The sequence below is a fragment of the Coregonus lavaretus genome, assembly GCF_964263955.1.
Source record: "Coregonus lavaretus genome assembly, contig: HAP1_SCAFFOLD_4654, whole genome shotgun sequence".
In the NCBI taxonomy this organism is placed as follows: domain Eukaryota; kingdom Metazoa; phylum Chordata; class Actinopteri; order Salmoniformes; family Salmonidae; genus Coregonus; species Coregonus lavaretus.
This window is the reverse complement of record NW_028163266.1, coordinates 18,585-42,578: the sequence shown is the minus strand read 5'-3', so window position 1 is coordinate 42,578 and position 23,994 is coordinate 18,585. Positions and strand designations below refer to the sequence as shown.

General features: G+C 41.0%; 1 long non-coding RNA gene across 1 annotated transcript; it reads right to left on the bottom strand.

Annotated features, from left to right (window-relative positions):
- Positions 1-280: 280 nt before the first annotated feature.
- LOC311118337 lies at positions 281-9,088 on the bottom strand. The gene is made up of 3 exons (XR_014611798.1): positions 8,987-9,088; positions 7,902-8,180; positions 281-376 (listed from the first exon to the last, which is right to left on the bottom strand). It is a non-coding gene; the product is annotated as an uncharacterized lncRNA (long non-coding RNA).
- Between the last annotated feature and the right edge of the window lie 14,906 nt (positions 9,089-23,994).

The window sequence follows — 23,994 nt, the reverse complement described above, 5'->3', positions numbered from 1 at the left end:
GCTTCTCCAGACACCGCGGGTCTGTAAACTTATGCTGTAAACTTGTGATATGAATAAAAACTTATAATCAAGGTGCAGCCTAAGCGGACTCTTTGTTTGACAGCAATAACCACCAACAGCCGACGCGACACGACAATAGAAAAAAGGATTAGCCTATGGATTATGAAAACAACAAAAATAAATGGTAAAATGGGAGAGGAGAAATGACTTGAGACAATGTTTTTTAACTCACTGACCATGACCCATGAGTTCTTCTTACCTTTGTTCACTAGAAAAGTCTCCCTCTCTGAAGTTTATAAGTTTACCCATAGACCGGTCACTCTTCATGGACACACAGCTGGGTACAGGGGAGGCTGGTCTCTCCTGCTTGATTGGACTTCAACACAACAAAGACAAACATTACATCTCTCATCTACTCTGAGCTCAGATGGGGAAACAAGAGTTTCATTCCATAACGCTATATATCCATTTTCAGAAATGTTGGTCAATTAGATGTTATTGTTTCAAGAAATGATGAAAGAGATTGGTGTTTTTTCACTATCTAATCATGGCATGGGATTGTTCAATGACAGACATGTATTTCTTTAAAATCTATCACTTGATGGTTTCATTTCAGAGAGACAAATAATCATGTTTTTTTTGTGCAATTTTCTATACATCTGCCTCACTCACAGAGAAATAAGTAGTACTGCTAGGTTTTACACAGTAATAGTATATCTGCCTCACTCTCAGAGAAATAAGTAGTACTGCTAGGTTTTACACAGTAATAATATATATATATCTGCCTCACTCTCAGAGAAATAAGTAGTACTGCTAGGTTTTACACAGTCAAATGTGACCAACCGGCTCGATTCGGTCTTATGTAGCAACATTTGAAATTGTGTTTTTGACATTGGATAAAAGTAGAGACTCAGCTAGAAAAAGGTATATCATACACTATAGTTGAGGAACAATGGGAAAGTAATTCTGCTTTGAAAGATGATAAACTTGTAACCTCAATTTTGAGAAAATGGTCTTTGAAAGTTGTGGTTCACCTACTGGAGAGCTCTTCTTTATCTACAGTGGTATTACTTTGGTAGATAATGTCACCCATCTAAATAAAAAGTATATATATAAATATATATATATATATATAGTTAACTAAATGTATGGTGCTTTTGGTTTATGTCAGTTTCATTGTTTGTTATGCTATAAATTGTTATTTTATGGTTGTAAGTGGTAAAATTAACTAATTAATTAATTACTACTTTAGTAAGGATATACTTTATTCAGTACTACTGCAGTTGCTAAATAATTCCAATAGATGGCAGCGTAAGACCACGAATGACATTTCGGAAGGTTAGTTTAGTTCTCCCTGGATACACCACCACTCCCCCTCACAGGAAAACTCCTGCACACGCTTTTTACTGTCCCTTTCCACACTGCTAACGCAAGAGGAACGACTGAAAAAGCATTTAACAGATTACTGTGAAATAATATAATGATGATTCATGTTTATTATTACCTGTTTTTATACTCATGTTTTGAAATCATACTTCATTACTATAATGTTATCAATAAGCCTGAACATTAATTTAGTCACCTCTGGTCGAGAAATACGTATTTTCCTGGTACATTCATTGTCAGATTCATCAACCAGCAGCGAGCACTCTGCCTTCTAGCACAAGCGAGGGGCATGTTGAGGTACATTTGCTAACCGGGAGGGTTGCATGATGTAATTTATTGGTGGGCTGGAAGACGCACTCTTGTCTTATCTATTCCGAGGTTGTTTAATCGCAATATTAGATATTTAAAAATGCATGTATATTAGGGTTGAGGTTGGAGCATCTGACTAGTGATTATTTACCACGGGTTCAACATCTGCTATAGTCATTATTTAATTGCTCTTCCAAAAGCAACACAGGCCTAATACGAGATATATAGCTAACTAAAGTAATGAGTGACCATTTTAGAAAATCATGGGACACATAGTATTTGGTTGCATGCTATTTTATGTCAATCATATTGCTGCTTGTAGCCTATAACTGATGCTTCGTGGTCTTATGCTGCCATCTATTGGAAATATTTAGCTATTAAAAGTTATTAATTCACGTACAGACGTTGGTGAGGCAGCTGAGAAATAAAGTGTATTAGATCAGTCTCAAACCTGCCCCACGCCAATTGCTGGACTTTCACACAGAGGTTATTAGGTCACCCAATTCAAACCACATTTGAAAAATAAAACAAATGTATCTTATTTATCAAGTGTTCTGTCTTGCAATTATACATATAATAAAAAAAATTAATAATAATCAAAACACTATTTAATACTATAATTGTATTTACCAAGATAATATTATTACTAAAATAGTTTCTAAAAGTGTTCTAGGCTACCCTACCCTAGAATTAGGGGTTACGGCTAAAATAGGTTATAAGTAGGGTAAGAGTTTCTGTATAGCACTTTGTGACATCTGCTGGTGTAAAAAGGGCTTTATCAATACATTTGATTGATTGTTAGGTTTAGGGTTTATATGGCAAAAAACTGTATGGGTTTATGGCACTCTTGCGCCTCCCTTTGGCCATCTGTGGGTACTACATAACTCATTCATTACATTTTTTACATTTACATTTTACATATTTAGCAGACGCTCTTATCCAGAGCGACTTTTTTATTTTATTTTTATTTTATTTTATTTCACCTTTATTTAACCAGGTAAGCCAGTTGAGAACAGGTTCTCATTTACAACTGCGACCTGGCCAAGATAAAGCAAAGTAGTGCAATAAAAACAACACAGAGTTACATATGGGGTAAAAAACATAAAGTCAGAAATACAACAGAAAATATATATACAGTGTGTGCAAATGTAGCAAGTTATGGAGGTAAGTCAATAAATAGGCTATAGTGCAGAATAATTACAATAGTATTAACACTGGAATGCTAGATGTGCAAGATATTATGTGCAAATAGAGATACTGGGGTGCAAAAGAGCAAAATAAATAACAATATAGGGATGAGGTAGTTGGGTGGGCTAATTTCAGATGGGCTGTGTACAGGTGCAGTGATCGGTAAGGTGCTCTGACAACTGATGCTTAAAGTTATTGAGGGAGATAAGAGTCTCCAGCTTCAGAGATTTTTGCAATTCGTTCCAGTCATTGGCAGCAGAGAACTGGAAGGAATGGCGGCCAAAGGAGGTGTTGGCTTTGGGAATGACCAGTGAGATATACCTGCTGGAGCGCAGACTACGGGTGGGTGCTGCTATGGTGACCAATGAGCTAAGATAAGGCGGGGATTTGCCTAGCAGTGATTTATAGATGGCCTGGAGCCAGTGGGTTTGACGACGAACATGTAGTGAGGACCAGCCAACAAGAGCCTACAGGTCACAGTGGTGGGTAGTGTATGGGGCTTTGGAGACAAAACGGATGGCACTGTGATAGACTACATCCAATTTGCTGAGTAGAGTGTTGGAGGCTATTTTGTAAATGACATCGCCGAAGTCAAGGATCGGTAGGATAGTCAGTTTTACGAGGGCATGTTTGGCAGCATGAGTGAAGGAGGCTTTATTGCGAAATAGGAAGCCGATTCTAGATTTAACTTTGGATTGGAGATTCTTTATGTGAGTCTGGAAGTTGAGTTTACAGTCTAACCAGACACCTAGGTATTTGTAGTTGTCCACATAGTCTAGGTCAGACCCGTCGAGAGTGGTGATTCTAGTCGGGTGGGCGGGTGCCAGCAGCGTTCGATTGAAAAGCATGCATTTAGTTTTACTAGTGTTTAAGAGCAGTTGGAGGCTACTGAAGGATTGTTGTATGGCATTGAAGCTCGTTTGGAGGTTTGTTAACACAGTGTCCAATGAAGGGCCAGATGTATACAAAATGGACTTACAGTTAGTGAGTGCATACATTTTCATACTGGCCCCCCGTGGGAAACGAACCCACAACCCTGGCGTTGCAAGAGCCATGCTGTACCAACTGAGCTATATGACACTTGCTAGGCTCATAATCTGAGGTAGCAACTGTGTCAGATCTACAAATCCATTAGCTAGACCACCCGATTAGACAACAATCACCCCATTATACCCATTTGGTTTGCAACTCAGTGAACCTGCGCAGCATTCGCTCAATTTGATGCCTATGAATGAAGATTTCGATGCATATCAAATTACCCAGCAGCCATATAGAAACAACAAGTCATCAGAAAAATTATTTCTTAATAAAAAAATGTATTCTGGCTGTTTAAATCTGCCACATCTTGAAAAAGAGGACAGGGACATGCGTTTTGTTTAGATTGTACACTTTTTTCTTAAAACAAATATGTTTAACCATGACCAGAAAATGTTTAACGTTTGATGGCTTTGCGCCAGACAACACCTCTTAGACTGTGGCTCACCACAACATGTACTCAGGTTAACATTGAGCGCGCTCACCAAGTAACCGTAACCTTGTTAATAATAAGTTACCTGAGGTAAACCTACAGGGTTAACGCTCACCAAGTAACCATAACCTTGTTAATAATAAGTTACCTGAGGTAAACCTACAGGGTTAACGCTCACCAAGTAACCATAACCTTGTTAATAATAAGTTACCTGAGGTAAACCTACAGGGTTAGTGCTCACCAAGTAACCATAACCTTGTTAATAATAAGTTACCTGAGGTAAACCTACAGTAGAACTAATAGGAGCTGGTAGGGTGAAAAATGCCCAAACATAAGGCCTGTTTTTTCGCGATTACTTCATAACCAGGGACAGAAGGTAATATTATGAAACTGGGTTCCATGGCGGATGCAATGAACTAATTTTATCAGAAATAAACTTTGTAAAAAATGTAACTTGAGGCGCCCCGAAAATAATATTCAAAAAGTTCAGTCCTTGGACACAGAGGGGTTAAACACTAAAGTTACCGTCCATCTAGTGAAGAGAGGAGAACCGGACAGAGGGATGGTAGGTAGCCAGCATCCGTCAACGAGAGAGGGAGAAGCCCTCCATGGTATTTAACAGGTGGAAGAAACAACCCGGGAGCTCCATCGGTCCACAAGAAAAGCAGGCAGCCGGTGATGATGTAGTGGTAGCTAGGATAACTAGGATGCTGCTGGTAAAGAGTAGCTAGCTTAGCTAGCTGTACCGACTAGCTTGGCTAGCTAGCAGGTCGTTCGTCTGTCCCTCGAGGATGATGACGAATCCGGTGAACCACAAGATGAAACAAGGATAGCGAGTGAAAAGGATCTGGCTACACTCATACTGTCACTGACCATTACGCAAAAAAGCTAATTGAACAATAAACGTCGGCGTCTCAACACTGTAACGAACTCCGTCGTTGTTCCCCAACATCACCTCAGACCACTCTGCGCGTAACTGGACAATATGCTTGGCGCCACACCGTACGTGGACGTGGACAGTTCCAGAACGCGGACATGAGCAGAGCAATACAATACATTTACATTTTAATCACTTAGCAGACGCTCTTATCCAGAGCGACTTACAGTTAGTGAGTGCATACATAACCCAGTCTTTACACTGGCTTACATTAGTAATATTCATTTATTTATTTTTATATGTAAAACAAACATTCAACGTTTTTTTATAACAATATTTTGAGATCTGGGCCCATATCCACAAAGTGTCTCAGAGTAGAACATTGGTCGTATAAGTGCTGAGAATAAAGACATTTTACACTTATGGGTATAAATTAAAGCTATGCATGAAGCCTCTAGTCCCACCTAGTCGGCAGATATTTAGGACACCTCATGAGCTGTCCTAACCAATTAAGAGTTAACAGCAGGTGTCTTGATAATACTATAGAATAATGCAGCGTGTCAGTGGTTCCTGTGCGACATGTAATTGCTTTGGAGTAGTTTAAATAATGTTTCTATATTTCTATATGATCAATCCATAATAATATAGACCTACATGGAACAGTTTCTCTTCAGCTTTTGACAATGATTTCTGTATAATAATGATGTATAATAAGTCTTGGTGATTCAATAGCATAGTTAATCATTACATGTCTTTTAACACACTATCTATGTTTGGCTCAGTCTGGCAGTTACCCAGAACTATCAGATGCTCTCTCTTGTGGCTGCTGCTGATGACAACTGCATGTATGTTATCATAATAATGATGTCTGCGTAACATTTTGTCTTCATTTTGGCAGATTAACTCATGCTTATTTCTGAATATTAAATCAGGTTTCTGCCCAGCGGCAAATTAGTTGGAGCTGTGGCAGGCGTTGGACCTGTAGCCGAAAAGTGTCCAGTTTGAATCCCGGGCCAGGCGCTGGAAAGAATGGGCGGAATTGATCTGATCACTGGAGGGCTGTTGTGTTCACGTCCTCAAAACATTCACCTTTCGTTGGGCCTTTGAGCAAGGCCCTTAACCCCACAACATGCTCTCCATCCAGGGGCGCTGAACTGCAGCTTGAACCTAATAATAATAATAATATGCCATTTAGCAGATGCTTTTATCCAAAGCGACTTACAGTCATGCGTGCATACATTTTTGTGTATGGGTGGTCCCGGGGAACGAACCCACTACCTTGGCGTTACAAACGCCGTGCTCTACCAGCTGAGACCACAACCTGTGCTGGTCTCAACTGTATGTGTGAGGTCTGCTGGTTGGGGGGTTAAGAACGGAGCAGAATACATGTTTTTGTTGTTTGCTGGAACTAATGGACAAAGTTGTATTGTATTGTAATGTATTGTATTGTAAAGAAGTCAGCCAGAGTTGACGTGGGCCATCGTTCGAACAAAGAGATGCCTCCCTGGCCACCAGTGTGTTTGCATTTAACCAAGATCAATTCTACCCCCCATACAATACTTTTATACACAGTAATTACTTTTTTATAATAATAATAATAATAATAATAATAATAATAATAATAATAATAATAATTACTTATACACATTACATTTTTAATAGATAGTACTCAGACATCTATAGTGTTTACAGTAATGACTATTACCGATCATGATCTTTTTTAATCCCACCCCTCTGCTACTCTCAGCCCCGCCCACCTATCTCCGTAGAACATCCTCTTTTGATTTCCACCTGCCATATTTTTTTCAACTGTGCTGGGATGTCTTACATGCATTTTTAACCTTTCTAGTCACATTGTATCCACAGACTAAATTAAAGATCAATAAAATTTCCAAATCCCCAGCACTGCTATTTCTAAGGATAATTTTAAATGAATATTGGGGTTTTTAAACCATTCCTATTGTCCTATATTGTCCTATATATTCTTAGCAAAAAATATTCCTATTTAATAGTAGTAGCCATAATTCATAAATAGCACCATGCAGGGTTCTATATGGAACCATTTTGGTTCAGGGAAGAAGAACCTCTAGAGTTCTGATCAAAGAACCCTATAAAAGGTTTCTATATATAACTTTTCGTGGTTTCATATATAAAGCAGGTTTAAACAGGAGTGAAGAGTGTGTTGATTTGACGGTAGTATTGTCAAAATTTCGCTTGTAACAACGATCAGAATTAGTAAAAACAATAAGGTTATGCATGACAACATATTAGACATGACACAATCATTAGACAATGATTGTGTCATGCAAAACTTCTATAGATGTGTGTGTGTATGCTGGTAAAGATGTGTGTGTATGCTGGTAAAGATGTTTGTTTGTGTGTGTGTGTGTGTGTGTGTGTGTGTGTGTGTGTGTGTGTGCTGGTGAGACAACCACATATCACAGTCAAATATACAGGATACAAACATTTCATTCCGGCTATATAGTGTTTTGCAAAACAAAAATTCATACACAAAAATCTATTAATTAAAATCTCAGAACAACAATATCTGACAGACACATGAAGGTACCCATAAGCAATCATTTCTGATGGAAAAGAACAAACATGAAAATATAGATAAAACGTTTTAGAAATAAACTCCTTATAAATTCTTAAACAACATTGTCATCTCACCTCTTAGCTTTGGTGTCATGTTCCCAAGAGAGATTCATTTTAGAGCGAGGGACCCCCTCCTCTCTCTCCCCAGACAGACTCATTTTAGAGGCAGGGACCCCCTCCTCTCTCTCCCCAGAGAGACTCATTTTAGAGGCAGGGCCCCCCTCCTCTCTCTCCCCAGAGAGATTCATTTTAGAGGCAGGGACCCCCTCCTCTCTCTCCCCAGAGAGACTCATTTTAGAGGCAGGGACCCCCTCCTCTCTCTCCCCAGAGAGACTCATTTTAGACCACTGACCCCTAAACAGAGATGCAGCATGTTGGTTGTGGTGAACACAGTGACAACTAATTCTTGAAGGTCAATTGTTCTATTTTATTCATTATCTCTTAGAAATAAAATATTTACTAACAGATACGTCCAAACGTTCAGGAGATTTAATGCAATCACATCAACATGTAGTCATGACTGATATTTTTCACCTTTTCTCCATGTAGTGGAACTAATAATAATAATAGTAATAATAATAATAATAATAATAATAATGGGGGATTGATGGAAGTTACAATATGAAATATTAAAGCTGATCTAAAACTAAAACTAAAATAAAATAAAATAAAAATGATAATAATGTCTCACTTTCTCTTGTAATAATTCCACTCATTCTAGTGTGTTGCTTTGTTCAACAGGTCTGATATTATTATGATATTATTGAATTTAATTCATAATATCAATGTTAAGAAAAGTACGTTCAGGTTTCATACCAAATTACACAGGAAGCAGGAGCTCATTGTAATTTTGAAAACAACAAATGTTCTGATATTCTGAAAGATGATTCAGAACTATGATACATAACATTTTTACAAATTATAAAATATAACGAATCGAATATACGAATCCTATAATACGAGATATTAACAATATGTTTTAGAATTTGACTTGCCTACGCCCAGTTAGCACCATTTTGTATGATTGAACTGACACGTACCTGTCCCAGGTGAAATGGACTGTTAGATCTGAGTGTTTTACTGTCATTCTCTATACTATAATAACACCATATATTTAATTTCCCTACACACTTTACAATAATCCCTTGGAAGAGTCTTACCTTGTAGCCTGTATTCACAACCAGAACATGTCAAGTCATTGAGATATTTTCCGTTGTGCTGAGAGAGCACCTTCCTGATGACAATTGGCTCTGTATCTGTGTTCTAGGTACATTTGATCTTTGGATGCAATAATATCTGGTCAAAGTCCAGAGACTCAACACCATAGTATAGCATAAACATAACAGTAGTTTAACCTTTGGCCAGTAAAGGCCATGGCATACTATAAAATGTTGAATCATTTTGACGGATCCAGTTTCAACATATCTCTAACTTTGAAGTATACAATAGGGTCCCAAATGATTGACTCCCTTCATAAAGATCAGCAAAAATGACTGTATAAAATAAAATAAAAAAATACTGAGCTATATTGAATGCTAAATAAAAAGGGAAATTAAATGATTTTATACTAATACAATTGCTCAGAGAAATAGATTTTGTTTAACAAGTAATACTTTTTTTCTCAAAAAGGTAGGGGTCAAAATTGACACCCCCTTTCAATACCTCCCTTGTAAGGGTAACGGCACTGAGGCTTTTTGTAAAATGTTTTCTGAGTTGGAGTGATCTTAGACCATTCCTCCATACAGAATCCTACCAAATGGTCAACTACAGGAAGGTAAAGGTACAACTAAACACACAATAAAGAAACAAAGCTCCCTAATTGACAGGAGGCTTGAATCTTAGTCATTTACCCACCGGCCTCTTACTACTATCCCAATTTATACATTCTACCAACATCATACATAAATAATCCCTGGTAGGATCTCTCTCTCTCTCTCTCTCTCTCTCTCTCTCTCTCTCTCTCTCTCTCTCTCTCTCTCTCTCTCTAGAACAGCGCAAACTGCCTCTAACCAGAAGAGGAGTGGGCAACTGAGCAAGAGGACAAATACATTAGAGTGTCTAGTTTGAGAAACAGGCGCCTCACAGGTCCTCAACTGGCAGCTTCATTAAATAGTACCCGCAAAACAGGAGGCGACTCCGGGATGCTGACCTTCTAGGCAGAGTTGCAAAGAAAAATCCATATCTCAGACTGGCCGATAAAAAGAAAATATTAAGATAGGCAGTCGGATCTTCTTTGAAACTCTGCCTAGAAGGTCAGCATCCCGGAGTCGCCGCTTCACTGTTGACGTTGAGAAACGTGGGTATTATTTAATGAAGCTGCCAGTTGAGGACCTGTGAGGCGCCTGTTTTTCAAACTAGACACTCTAATGTATTTGTCCTCTTGCTCAGTTGTGCACCGGGGCCTCCCACTCCTCTTTCTATTCTGGTTAGAGCCAGTTTGTGCTGTTCTGTGAAGGGAGTACACAGCGTTGTACGAGATCTTCAGTTTCTTGGCAATTTCTCACATGGAATAGCCTTCATTTCTCAGAACAAGAATAGACTGACGAGTTTCAGAAGAAAGTTATTTGTTTCTGGCCATTGTGAGCCTGTAATCGAACCCACAATTGCTGATGCTCCAGATCCTCAACTAGTCTCAAGAAGGCCAGTTTTTATTGCTTCTTTAATCAGCACAACAGTTTTCAGCTGTGCTAACATAATTGCAAAAGGGTTTTCTAATGATCAATTAGCCTTTTAAAATGACAAACTTGGATTAGCAAACACAATGTGCCATTGGAACACAGGACTGATGGTTGATGATAATGGGCCTCTGTACGCCTATGTAGATATTCCATTAAAAATCAGCCGTTTCCAGCTACAATAGACATTTACAACATTAACAATGTTTACACTGTATTTCTGATCAATTTGATGTTATTTTAATGGACAAAAAATTTGCTAAGTGACCCCAACTTTTGAACGGGAGTGTATATTAAAATATATCCGGCCCTGTTGTGACCATTCTGAGAAATCAAATGAAAGACTAGACACCTTAATAATGCAGAATATATGACGTATGTGTTAATAAGTACAACTATAACATCTCTAGAGCCTGTGAAGTATCAACTTTTTTCTCTCACTATTGTGTTAATGCTGCAACAATATCATTAAGTTACACAGCTGCTTTAGCTGTACTTTAGCTACAGCTTTTAAATGTTTGTTATAAAACAACATTCAACATGAGGCAGACAGCTCTTACTTTTCTCCAATGTGTCAGCAAGCTCCTTCTGGTTCATTTTCCTCAGGACGTGCAGTGTGATCTTCATAGCCCCGTCTCTGGCACTGCTCTCCTGCTTCTCATCTTCAGCATCCACCACTTCCTTATCCTGCTTCTGACTCTCAAAGCCTTGTGGGAGTTCTGGACTAAGAATCATCTTGAACATCTTCAGCTCGTTCTTCACAAATGTCATAATATTCTCTTCAAGCAACAGAAATAAAGTAAATAAATTAATGAATGATCGACATATCAACTTTACTTGAGGTAAACAAGTGGCTAAACTCCCAGATACTAAAGGCCACTTCAATAAACACCTAAATACAGGTATGGTTCCTTACAATATTTCCACAGATAAAAGGAGAGTTGCTGTTGCAGTTTAAATGTATTAATTACTCACTAGTTAATTGTCCATTGTTTGTCACAGATTCCAGGTTGGTAAAATAAAGCATTTTAATCCAGATGAGGTTAAACAGGTTCCAAGTGATATGAACGGCAAAAAGGTCAAATCCTAAAGTACAAAATGACAAGTAGCAACAGGCGAATTAAATCCAAAAGAAACGGTAGAAAACTGTATCTCTACTAGGAGTCTTCCATCAGGTCAATTAGCTGTCCCAATGAGTTACTGACACCATCTGTATCTCTACTAGGAATCTTCCATCAGGTCAATCAGCTGTCCTAATGAGTTACTGACACCATCTGTATCTCTACTAGGAGTCTTCCATCAGGTCAATCAGCTGTCCTAATGAGTTACTGACACCATCTGTATCTCTACTAGGAGTCTTCCATCAGGTCAATCAGCTGTCCTAATGAGTTACTGACACCATCTGTATCTCTACCAGGAGTCTTCCATCAGGTCAATCAGCTGTCCTAATGAGTTACTGACACCACCTGTATCTCTACTAGGAGTCTTCCATCAGGTCAATCAGCTGTCCTAATGAGTTACTGACACCATCTGTATCTCTACTAGGAGTCTTCCATCAGGTCAATCAGCTGTCCCAATGAGTTACTGACACCATCTGTATCTCTGCTATGAGTCTTCCATCAGGTCAATCAGCTGTCCCAATGAGTTACTGACACCATCTGTATCTCTGCTAGGAGTCTTCCATCAGGTCAATCAGCTGTCCCAATGAGTTACTGACACCATCTGTATCTCTGCTAGGAGTCTTCCATCAGGTCAATCAGCTGTCCTAATGAGTTACTGACACCATCTGTATCTCTACTAGGAGTCTTCCATCAGGTCAATCAGCTGTCCCAATGAGTTACTGACACCATCTGTATCTCTACTAGGAGTCTTCCATCAGGTCAATCAGCTGTCCTAATGAGTTACTGACACCATCTGTATCTCTACTAGGAGTCTTCCATCAGGTCAATCAGCTGTCCTAATGAGTTACTGACACCATCTGTATCTCTACTAGGAGTCTTCCATCAGGTCAATCAGCTATCCTAATGAGTTACTGACACCATCTGTATCTCTACTAGGAGTCTTCCATCAGGTCAATCAGCTGTCCCAATGAGTTACTGACACCATCTGTATCTCTACTAGGAGTCTTCCATCAGGTCAATCAGCTGTCCCAATGAGTTACTGACACCATCTGTATCTCTACTAGGAGTCTTCCATCAGGTCAATCAGCTGTCCTAATGAGTTACTGACACCATCTGTATCTCTACTAGGAGTCTTCCATTAGGTCAACAGCTGTCCCAATGAGTTACTGACACCATCTGTATCTCTACTAGGAGTCTTCCATCAGGTCAATCAGCTGTCCTAATGAGTTACTGACACCATCTGTATCTCTACTAGGAGTCTTCCATCAGGTCAATCAGCTGTCCTAATGAGTTACTGACACCATCTGTATCTCTACTAGGAGTCTTCCATCAGGTCAATCAGCTGTCCTAATGAGTTACTGACACCATCTGTATCTCTACTAGGAGTCTTCCATCAATCAATCAATCAATCAATTTTATTTTATATAGCCCTTCTTACATCAGCTAATATCTCGAAGTGCTGTACAGAAACCCAGCCTAAAACCCCAAACAGCTAGTAATGCAGGTGTAGAAGCACGGTGGCTAGGAAAAACTCCCTAGAAAGGCAAAACCTAGGAAGAAACCTAGAGAGGAACCAGGCTATGAGGGGTGGCCAGTCCTCTTCTGGCTGTGCCGGGTGGAGATTATAACAGAACCATGCCAAGATGTTCAAAAATGTTCATAAGTGACAAGCATGGTCAAATAATAATCAGGAATAAATCTCAGTTGGCTTTTCATAGCCGATCATTAGAGTTTAAAACAGCAGGTCTGGGACAGGTAGGGGTTCCATAACCGCAGGCAGAACAGTTTAAACTGGAATAGCAGCAAGGCCAGGCGGACTGGGGATAGCAAGGAGTCACCACGGCCGGTAGTCCCGACGTATGGTCCTAGGGCTCAGGTCTCTCAGTTGGCTTTTCATAGCCGATCATTTAGAGTTGAAAACAGCAGGTCTGGGACAGGTAGGGGTTTCGTAGCCGCAGGCAGAACAGTTGAAACTGGAATAGCAGCAAGGCCAGGCGGACTGGGGGCAGCAGGGTGTCATCATGCCCGGTAGTCCTGACGTATGGTCCTAGGGCTCAGGTTCTCAGAGAGAAAGAGAGAACGAGAGAATTAGAGAGAGCATACTTAAATTCACACAGGACACTGGATAAGACAGGAGAAGTACTCCAGGTATAACCAACTAACCCCAGCCCCCCGACACATAAACTACTGCAGCATAAATACTGGAGGCTGAGACAGGAGCGGTCCGGAGACACTGTGGCCCCATCCGAAGAAACCCCCGGACAGGGCCAAACAGGAAGGATATAACCCCACCCACTCCGCCAAAGCACAGCCCCCGCACCACTAGAGGGATATCCCCAACCACCAACTTACAATCCTGAGACAAGGCCGAGTATAGCCCACAGAGGTCTCCACCACAGCACAAACCAAGGGGGGGGGGGGGCGCCAACCCAGACAGGAAGATCACGTCAGTAACTCAACCCACTCAAGTGACGCACCCCTCCCAGGGACGGCATGAAAGAGCACCAGCAGGCCAGTGACTCAGCCCCTGCAACAGGGTTAGAGGCAGAGAACCCCAGTGGAGAGGGGAACCGGCCTGGCAGAGACAGCAAGGGCTGTTCGTTGCTCCAGCCTTTCCGTTCACCTTCACACTCCTGGGCCAGACTACACTCAATCATATGACCTACTGAAGAGATAAGTCTTCAGTAAAGACTTAAAGGTTGAGACCGAGTCTGCGTCTCTCACATGGGTAGGCAGACTGTTCCATAAAAATGGAGATCTATAGGAGAAAGCCCTGCCTCCCGCTGTTTGCTTAGAAATTCTAGGGACAATTAGGAGGCCTGCGTCTTGTGACCGTAGCGTACGTATTGGTATGTACGGCAGGACCAACTCGGAAAGATAGGTAGGAGCAAGCCCATGTAACGCTTTATAGGTTAACAGTAAAACCTTGAAATCAGCCCTTGCCTTAACAGGAAGCCAGTGTAGGGAAGCTAGCACTGGAGTAATATGATCAAATTTCTTGGTTCTAGTCAGGATTCTAGCAGCCGTATTTAGCACTAACTGAAGTTTATTTAGTGCTTTATCCGGGTAGCCGGAAAATAGAGCATTGCAGTAGTCTAATCTAGAAGTAACAAATGCATGGATTAATTTTTCTGCATCATTTTTGGACAGAAAATTTCTGATTTTTGCAATGTTACGTAGATGGAAAAAAGCTGTCCTTGAAACAGTCTTGATATGTTCGTCAAAAGAGAGATCAGGGTCAAGAGTAACGCCTAGGTCCTTCACAGTTTTATTTGAGACGACTTTACAACCATCAAGATGAATTGTCAGATTTAACAGAAGATCTCTTTGTTTCTTGGGACCTAGAACAAGCATCTCTGTTTTGTCCGAGTTTAAAAGTAAAAAGTTTTCAGCCATCCACTTCCTTATGTCTGAAACACAGGCTTCTAGCGAGGGCAATTTTGGGGCTTCACCATGCTTCATTGAAATGTACAGCTGTGTGTCATCCGCATAGCAGTGAAAGTTAACATTATGTTTTCGAATAACATCCCCAAGAGGTAAAATATATAGTGAAAACAATAGTGGTCCTAAAACGGAACCTTGAGGAACACCGAAATGTACAGTTGATTTGTCGGAGGACAGACCATTCACAGAGACAAACTGATATCTTTCCGACAGGTAGGATCTAAACCAGGCCAGAACTTGTCCGTGTAGACCAATTTGGGTTTCCAGTCTCTCCAAAAGAATGTGGTGATCGATGGTGTCAAAGGCAGCACTAAGGTCTAGTAGCACGAGGACAGATGCAGAGCCTCGGTCTGACGCCATTAAAAGGTCATTTACCACCTTCACAAGTGCAGTCTCAGTGCTATCAATCAGCTGTCCTAATGAGTTACTGACACCATCTGTATCTCTACTAGGAGTCTTCCATCAGGTCAATCAGCTGTCCCAATGAGTTACTGACACCATTTGTATCTCTACTAGGAGTCTTCCATCAGGTCAATCAGCTGTCCTAATGAGTTACTGACACCATCTGTATCTCTACGAGGAGTCTTCCATCAGGTCAATCAGCTGTCCTAATGAGTTACTGACACCATCTGTATCTCTACTAGGAGTCTTCCATCAGGTCAATCAGCTGTCCTAATGAGTTACTGACACCATCTGTATCTCTACTAGGAGTCTTCCATCAGGTCAATCAGCTGTCCTAATGAGTTACTGACACCATCTGTATCTCTACTAGGAGTCTTCCATCAGGTCAATCAGCTGTCCCAATGAGTTACTGACACCATCTGTATCTCTGCTATGAGTCTTCCATCAGGTCAATCAGCTGTCCCAATGAGTTACTGACACCATCTGTATCTCTGCTAGGAGTCTTCCATCAGGTCAATCAGCTGTCCTAATGAGTTACTGACACCATCTGTATCTCTACTAGGAGTCTTCCATCATGTCAATCAGCTGTCCCAATGAGTTACTGACACCATATGTATCTCTACTAGGAGTCTTCCATCAGGTCAATCAGCTGTCCTAATGAGTTACTGACACCATCTGTATCTCTACTAGGAGTCTTCCATCAGGTCAATCAGCTGTCCTAATGAGTTACTGACACCATCTGTATCTCTACTAGGAGTCTTCCATCAGGTCAATCAGCTATCCTAATGAGTTACTGACACCATCTGTATCTCTACTAGGAGTCTTCCATCAGGTCAATCAGCTGTCCTAATGAGTTACTGACACCATCTGTATCTCTACTAGGAGTCTTCCATCAGGTCAATCAGCTGTCCCAATGAGTTACTGACACCATCTGTATCTCTACTAGGAGTCTTCCATCAGGTCAATCAGCTGTCCTAATGAGTTACTGACACCATCTGTATCTCTACTAGGAGTCTTCCATTAGGTCAACAGCTGTCCCAATGAGTTACTGACACCATCTGTATCTCTACTAGGAGTCTTCCATCAGGTCAATCAGCTGTCCTAATGAGTTACTGACACCATCTGTATCTCTACTAGGTGTCTTCCATCAGGTCAATCAGCTGTCCTAATGAGTTACTGACACCATCTGTATCTCTACTAGGAGTCTTCCATCAGGTCAATCAGCTGTCCTAATGAGTTACCGACACCATCTGTATCTCTACTAGGAGTCTTCCATCAGGTCAATCAGCTGTCCTAATGAGTTACTGACACCATCTGTATCTCTACTAGGAGTCTTCCATCAGGTCAATCAGCTGTCCCAATGAGTTACTGACACCATCTGTATCTCTACTAGGAGTCTTCCATCAGGTCAATCAGCTGTCCTAATTAGTTACTGACACCATCTGTATCTCTACGATGAGTCTTCCATCAGGTCAATCAGCTGTCCTAATGAGTTACTGACACCATCTGTATCTCTACTAGGAGTCTTCCATCAGGTCAATCAGCTGTCCCAATGAGTTACTGACACCATATGTATCTCTACTAGGAGTCTTCCATCAGGTCAATCAGCTGTCCTAATGAGTTACTGACACCATCTTTACCATTAGATTACCATTAGAGTACATTTGTCCGACTAAGAACTATTCGGTAAAAATGTAAATATGAATGACAGATTTCTTGAATTATCTTACTTCTTCTACTTCTTCGATGAGGTTTAACGGCGGTTGGCATCCAATATGTTGCATTACCGCCACCTACTAGACTGGAGTATAACTACCCTATAAATTAATACAATAGAATGAACACCACGCTACTCCACTATTTAAATCTATTTATTCCTACCTCATGGCCTCAACCTGAAAGGATGGGACATCACCACTTAACACACCCTGTAACTCTGCTGATGTTAAGTCTCTCTGCAGCTGCCACCACAACCTACATTTTCTTAGACTTACGTTCCATCCCTGCAGTACAATTAATAACCATTGCTATAAATGCTAAAACTCCAATCTTACTGAAACATATATCACTTGTTGGCCTGTCCCTCTGTACTGGTACAGATCTACTACTCTCACCACTCCTCCCCCTTGACCCATCTTCCTCTACTTTCTTCACTGCCTCAGCATATGACAACTTCTGCACTACTCTTACCCTGGAAACCTCAACCTGACTCTCTCGCACGGGACATTTCTGATCCCCAAGCCCCATGGGCACCCCTACAATAGCACATACCACTACTTTCCCCAATAGTACACATTCCTTTGTCTCATGCCCTTCTGGACACTTCTCACACCTTGGAACCTCCCTCCTACACACTGCTGCCACATGCCCATAAGTTTGACACCTGTAACATCGTAATGTATTCGGCATATAAGCTCGTACAGGATAACTTATATATCCTAACATCACTTTGTCTGGCAAAAACTCAACTTCAAAACTCAAAAGAACAGACAATGACTCTTCTGTTTCCCCACTCTCGCCACCCTGTTTGCGTCGCACCAAACGACGAGCATCACAAACACCGGGAATCTTCCCCTTCAGTTGGTCAACTTTTACATTTACCGCTACCCAAGTAATCACTCCTGTCAATGGCGCCCTTTTCTTGAGAGCGAAACAATTCACATTTCATGCCCCCATTTGTTTAACTCAGAGCGCCTTCTCCCTCTGACCAGCAGAAACACAAACAATTATCACTAGACCACTTCTGGTTACCCTCACCGTTTCCACTATACCCAACTGTTTTTTCACCCACCCTGAAACCACAAATGGATCAGCCAAAAGGCAAGGGTCCACTTTTCCCAAAAACTTCACTCCTACTGTCACAGACTCATCTTTATCCTGACCCTCGGTGCTAGCCTCGGGCTCCGAGTACTTCACCACACCTACCACCTCCGATACTTCACCCTCAATCACTTCCATTTCTCCTCCTGTCTTCAGCCCACTCTGCTTACATTTTCTACCATTCTTCTTTAACAAACCTTCTCCCTTTTTCCCGCCATTTTTAACCGACTCAAGCTCACAATCTTCCTCCCTCTCTCTCTTAGACCTCCTCTGCCTCTCTTTTCCCCTCCATTCCTCCTCCGTATTCCAAGTATACGTCTCCTTGTGACAATACTGCACTTCTCCTGACATACATCTTGTTCTTGCTTTCTCAAGGGACGCCATTTACGAGGCTCTCCATCCGAATCTTTGTCTAAAGTTACTTCCACCGTACTCCTGGTTTGCACCAGGGGACTCTATCGTCACCTTAGCTAGAAATCTTCCCGTCTTAATCAACTGTGCTGTGGCTTGCAACCTTCTCGAAGGTGGAAACTCAGCACATGTGTCAATTGAATATCCAATGACGTAGGCCTAGGTCTCCAAATGCTCAATGTCCAATCAAATCACACAATCTACAGATGCTGTGTCAACCAATCAACATTTCGCAGATCATTACAGGCGTCAGTAAACACAAAATGTGGCGCATAACTTTAATGACTTGGCACATTTTCTGTCCTGAGACACTGAGAAATAACAACCAGGAAAGATAAATCATAGAAAGATATGTTTATTTTACATATTACAATAATTGTGTACGCTAGGTTTCATTAACAAACAGACACATTCACTACATTTGTTCCATTATTCACTTAATTACTTATTATTTTCAGTAAACTCTTATTGTATAACATTTATTGTTTTAACATTCACACTGCTAGTTTTACACATTATATTTATATATATATATATATATACACACTACCGTCATTTATATAAATATAATATATAATTATCAATATATAAACATATAATAGATATATAGCATTTACTATATAGACACACACACACAAACACACACACACACACACACACACACATACACACACACACACACATACATACAGTATTGCGAGATAGGGAGAGACAGACAGTTGTGAGGACAATATGTCTGAGAATCAATATCTAGGTTGTAGTTTAGAATGAGTTAAAGGCAGAGGAGGGTACAATAGGACAAGTGTTTTGTCCCTGACCAGTCCTCCTACTGCCAGACCACTGGATCCTGTGTCTCCATCTAAAACGTCATTTCTGTGCCGGCCGTGTGTGGCCACACTAAGAACCAAGACCCAGAATAAGGTGAGATTGGCTGTTACACCAGCTAAGGTGAAGAAGGTAAGATTGGCTGTTACACCAGCTAAGGAGAAGAAGGTGAGATTGGCTGTTACACCAGCTAAGGAGAAGAAGGTGACATTGGCTGTTACACCAGCTAAGGAGAAGAAGGTGAGATTAGCTGGAACACCAGCTAAGGTGAAGAAGGTGAGATTGGCTGGAACACCAGCTAAGGAGAAGCAGGTGAGATTGTCTGGAACACCAGCTAAGGAGAAGAAGGTGAGATTGGCTGGAACACCAGCTAAGGTGAAGAAGGTGAGATTGGCTGTTACACCAGCTAAGGTGAAGAAGGTGAGATTGGCTGTTACACAAGCTAAGGAGAAGAAGGTGAGATTGGCTGTTACACCAGCTAAGGTGCAGAAGGTGAGATTGGCTGGAACACCAGCTAAGGAGAAGAAGGTGAGATTGGCTGTTACACCAGCTAAGGAGAATAAGGTGAGATTGGCTGTTACACCAGCTAAGGAGAAGAAGGTGAAATTGGCTGTTACACCAGCTAAGGAGAAGAATGTGAGATTGTCTGTTACACCAGCTAAGGAGAAGAAGGTGAGATTGGCTGTTACACCAGCTAAGGAGAAGAAGGTGAGATTGGCTGTTACACCAGCTAAGGAGAAGAAGGTGAGAGTGGCTGTTACACCAGCTAAGGAGAAGAAGGTGAGATTGGCTGTTACACCAGCTAAGGAGAAGAAGGTGAGATTGTCTGTTACACCAGCTAAGGAGATGAAGGTGAGATTGTCTGGAAGACCAACAAAGTCCCCTGTCCCCGAGGTGAAGAGGACACCTCCTGTCTATGGGTCTGGTCCCCTTGCCAGGGCCAGATATTACCTGGATTGCCATCAATACCTCCATGCTTTGTTTATGAGGTCACACGTGAAGAAGTACAAAGAGGACATCATCAAGAGGTAAGGTAGTAGAAGTATGTGATAAGAGTGATTGTTTTTTAGACTTGAGATTATAATTCAGTTGATATGCCATACCATATATCTACAATGTAGGATCATAGGTTTGTGTGATTTCTATGTACTTTCAGAGAAAGGAGTTAGTGCAGGAAAAAGATGGTCCCTTGTCCCAACCGGTGGAGACAGAGGTCTTTCAGACCTTTTCCTGGAGTGAGACTCTGGCGTGGGGCAGAGGAGAAGGCACCTTTGATGACCCCCTGTTAGAGGGCAACCCTTCCCCAGGCCAGAAACCTCAAAGTAGACCTCATCAAAGGTAGAGAAATCACCACAATGTGAGGATTAACCCAATATCATGTTCACACTAGATGTCCAATATCAATCATTTCACAATTGACATGTTGTATATAGTTGTACCGTTTCTACAAGTCAATTTGTAAAGTAAGTACTGCCTCTGACATGTAAGCCTTGTCTGAGACAAAATACTAAATTAAGAGAAGAAACCTTCTAATGTCTCCTCTTTTCAGAGACAACTTTCAACGTAAGAAGCAGGACCTCCTTGACAGAGGGACATGGATGGTGCTGTCAATGGCCTTGTTCACCAGCAGGCAAAATAAAATGAAGTTTGTACCAACATGCCTGGAGATGGAGCTGTGGAGGGGAGGATGCTGTGAGAAGATATTCTTCACTCTGAACTCCATGGCCATCTGCCTATGTTCTGATGCCACTAGAGGACATGTTAACAGGTTGAGGGTCGGCAATGATACCCAGATCATGAAGTGGAAGAAACAGGCTGAGGTAAGTGTGAGTCTTAAACATATGTAAACACAATCTGATTCAGCCTATTTCATAATTCTATTATTTCAAGGTGATTACACAGGCTACCTTATTTATGAGTACAATGAGTGGTTATTACGTGTATGTCAGTAATCTCAATGTTAATTCCAGATTAAGATATTTAAGAGGAGACTGGCCTATTCACAGGAGGAAACTGTGATGTACGGAACGTTCTCAATGACCTGGGACAATGTCCATGCATGTCCAAAATGTGTGGTCTAACATTCTATTTATTATTGTGATAGTTCAGTAAAACAAGAATATATCTTCCAAATGGCATTTCCCATTAACAGTGCATTTGGAAAGTATTCAGACCCCTTCCCTTTTTCCACATTTTGTTACGTTACAGCCTTATTCTAAAAAAATATATAATAATAATATGATGAAGTGAAAACTGGTTTTTAGAAATGTTTGCAAATGTATTAAAAATAAAAACTGAAATGCCTTGTTTACAGATGTATTCAGACCCTTTGCTTTGAGACTGGAAATTAAGCTCATGTGCATCCTGTTTCCATTGATCATCCTAGATATGTCTTTACAACCTAAATTGTATGGATACGTAATACATAAAAATGTACGCAAAAATAAAATGTTAGAGGGCAGCACAGCACATATATGTTCTTCCTCACTTCATCTAACCTGACCTCTGCCCAAATTGCTCACTCCTCCCCAACTCACGGCTGTCATGTTGACTTGTACCAGACTGTGTCTCTTCTCCTCCAATAGGATCCCTGATGACTAACAATAACATATCCTGACAGAATGGAAACGTTATACATTCCCCTCTCTCCCTCAGTGACATGAATAAGTATATTTCGTGTTTAGAAGTCAGAACCCAACAAGCGCTACGCCAACCTCTCGATGATGTGGCTAGGTGTTGGATTAAGGTCGCTACATTACCCCCTTCCTTGGGGAGAGCATGCCCCCACACTTCTTTATATCAAGTCTCTCACGTGTACACGCCTCTTTGATGGCATCACAGGCACTATTCCACTTCTGACACCAATGCAACAAATTAAGGGATAGCTCCAACCGGGACTCGAACCCGGGTCCAGCGACTATCAAGCCAACAGCTTAGCCATTACACCAAGAGATCAGAAGGTGGTAATTGGTAGGTGTTGGGTTCAGCTTGCTACAGTATATACTTATATAGGGCAATGTGTGATCTGGGAGCGGCAGCACTACCACTAGTGCTCCTGACACAGCCGAACACAATCTTTACCTTCTGAACCTTAAAAACTGACCTAAAGTCAGATACATTTAGACAAACCACCATGTGAGCAGCAAGTGTAGGGTTAATGGAGTGAAGTGGGGGATGGGTAGGGCCACCAGTATCAACTATATGTCTATGAATGTATTACTATTAATGCAGTACTAAAACGGATGGATGCTCTTCATCAACACCATCTCACCTGTGAAACTAGATGTCAGCAATCAATCAACAAGACTAATGAAATGGAGCAAATGAAGACATTAGAACTGCTAAAGGTCAGATATTATATTCTGTCACCAATTTCCTACTGGTAGATTTTGTACATGATCTGTCAATCCTGAGAGCAACGCTCTCTCTCCTCCTCTTCCCCCATCTCTCTTTGCTGGGGTGAAGTTTCCCCTAGATACAGATCTAGGATCAGCTTCCCCTCCCCCAAACCTAACAAGGATCATTAGTGGGGGGGAATTCAAACCTGATCCAAAGCCAGGGTCTATTTGGGAAACTTGTCCCCTCCCCCACAACTCTACATGTGGATGCGGCTTCCTCCATCTCACCATGTTCACAAAGAAAACGGCAGTGTATTTCAGCTGTAAGTATTTTGAAGTTACTAGCTATATTATTTGAATTGAATTGACCTAGCTTCATTATTATTCAACAATAACTGGGCCAATGTAGCCGTAGCAGCAGTGGTGGTTCTAGAACATTCCCAGTGGGAGGGGCCAGGCTGGGGCCAGTTGTACTGTTAGAGGGGCCAGTTACATCACACATTATTGTTGTCATGTCGTTTTCTTCACTGCATTGCAGGCATTAATAGACAAATGACCATGTTTATAATCAACTATTTATTATTTGCATTTACATTAAATTTTTTACATTTGCATTACATATTCAGTATCAGTTACATCAACTGTATTCTACGGTTTTTGTGGTTTCTTGCAAAAAGATCCGCAAATGCACCTGGATTTAAGGCCTTTGCCTTCCTTGACTCAAACCTTAATACACCTAAATTGCTTAATCTTTCATCTGACATTGTGGACCTAAGATACGTTTTCACCAGCTTTAGTGCAGAAAAACTCTGTTCACAAGAAGCGGTGCTAACAGGGATTGAAACAGCTATTCTGCACAGTTTAAAGAGCTGAAAGAAAACGTCTTTATAAGGCTGAATGAATAATGCTATCTCTACTACACTGGAGGGTCTCTGCATGCCACTCTGGATTTTCCTTTGTTAAATTCTTCTGAACTGATGTAGTTCATGCCCCAAGTCCTCAATATTTGATTCATACATTCTAGCAAATGGAAACAGGGACTTCTCTCTGAGAAATGCATCACTTTTGGGGTTTAGAGTTTGGATGCCATTCATTATGTCACAGTATTTGCTAGAGAATCATCTGTTAAGCT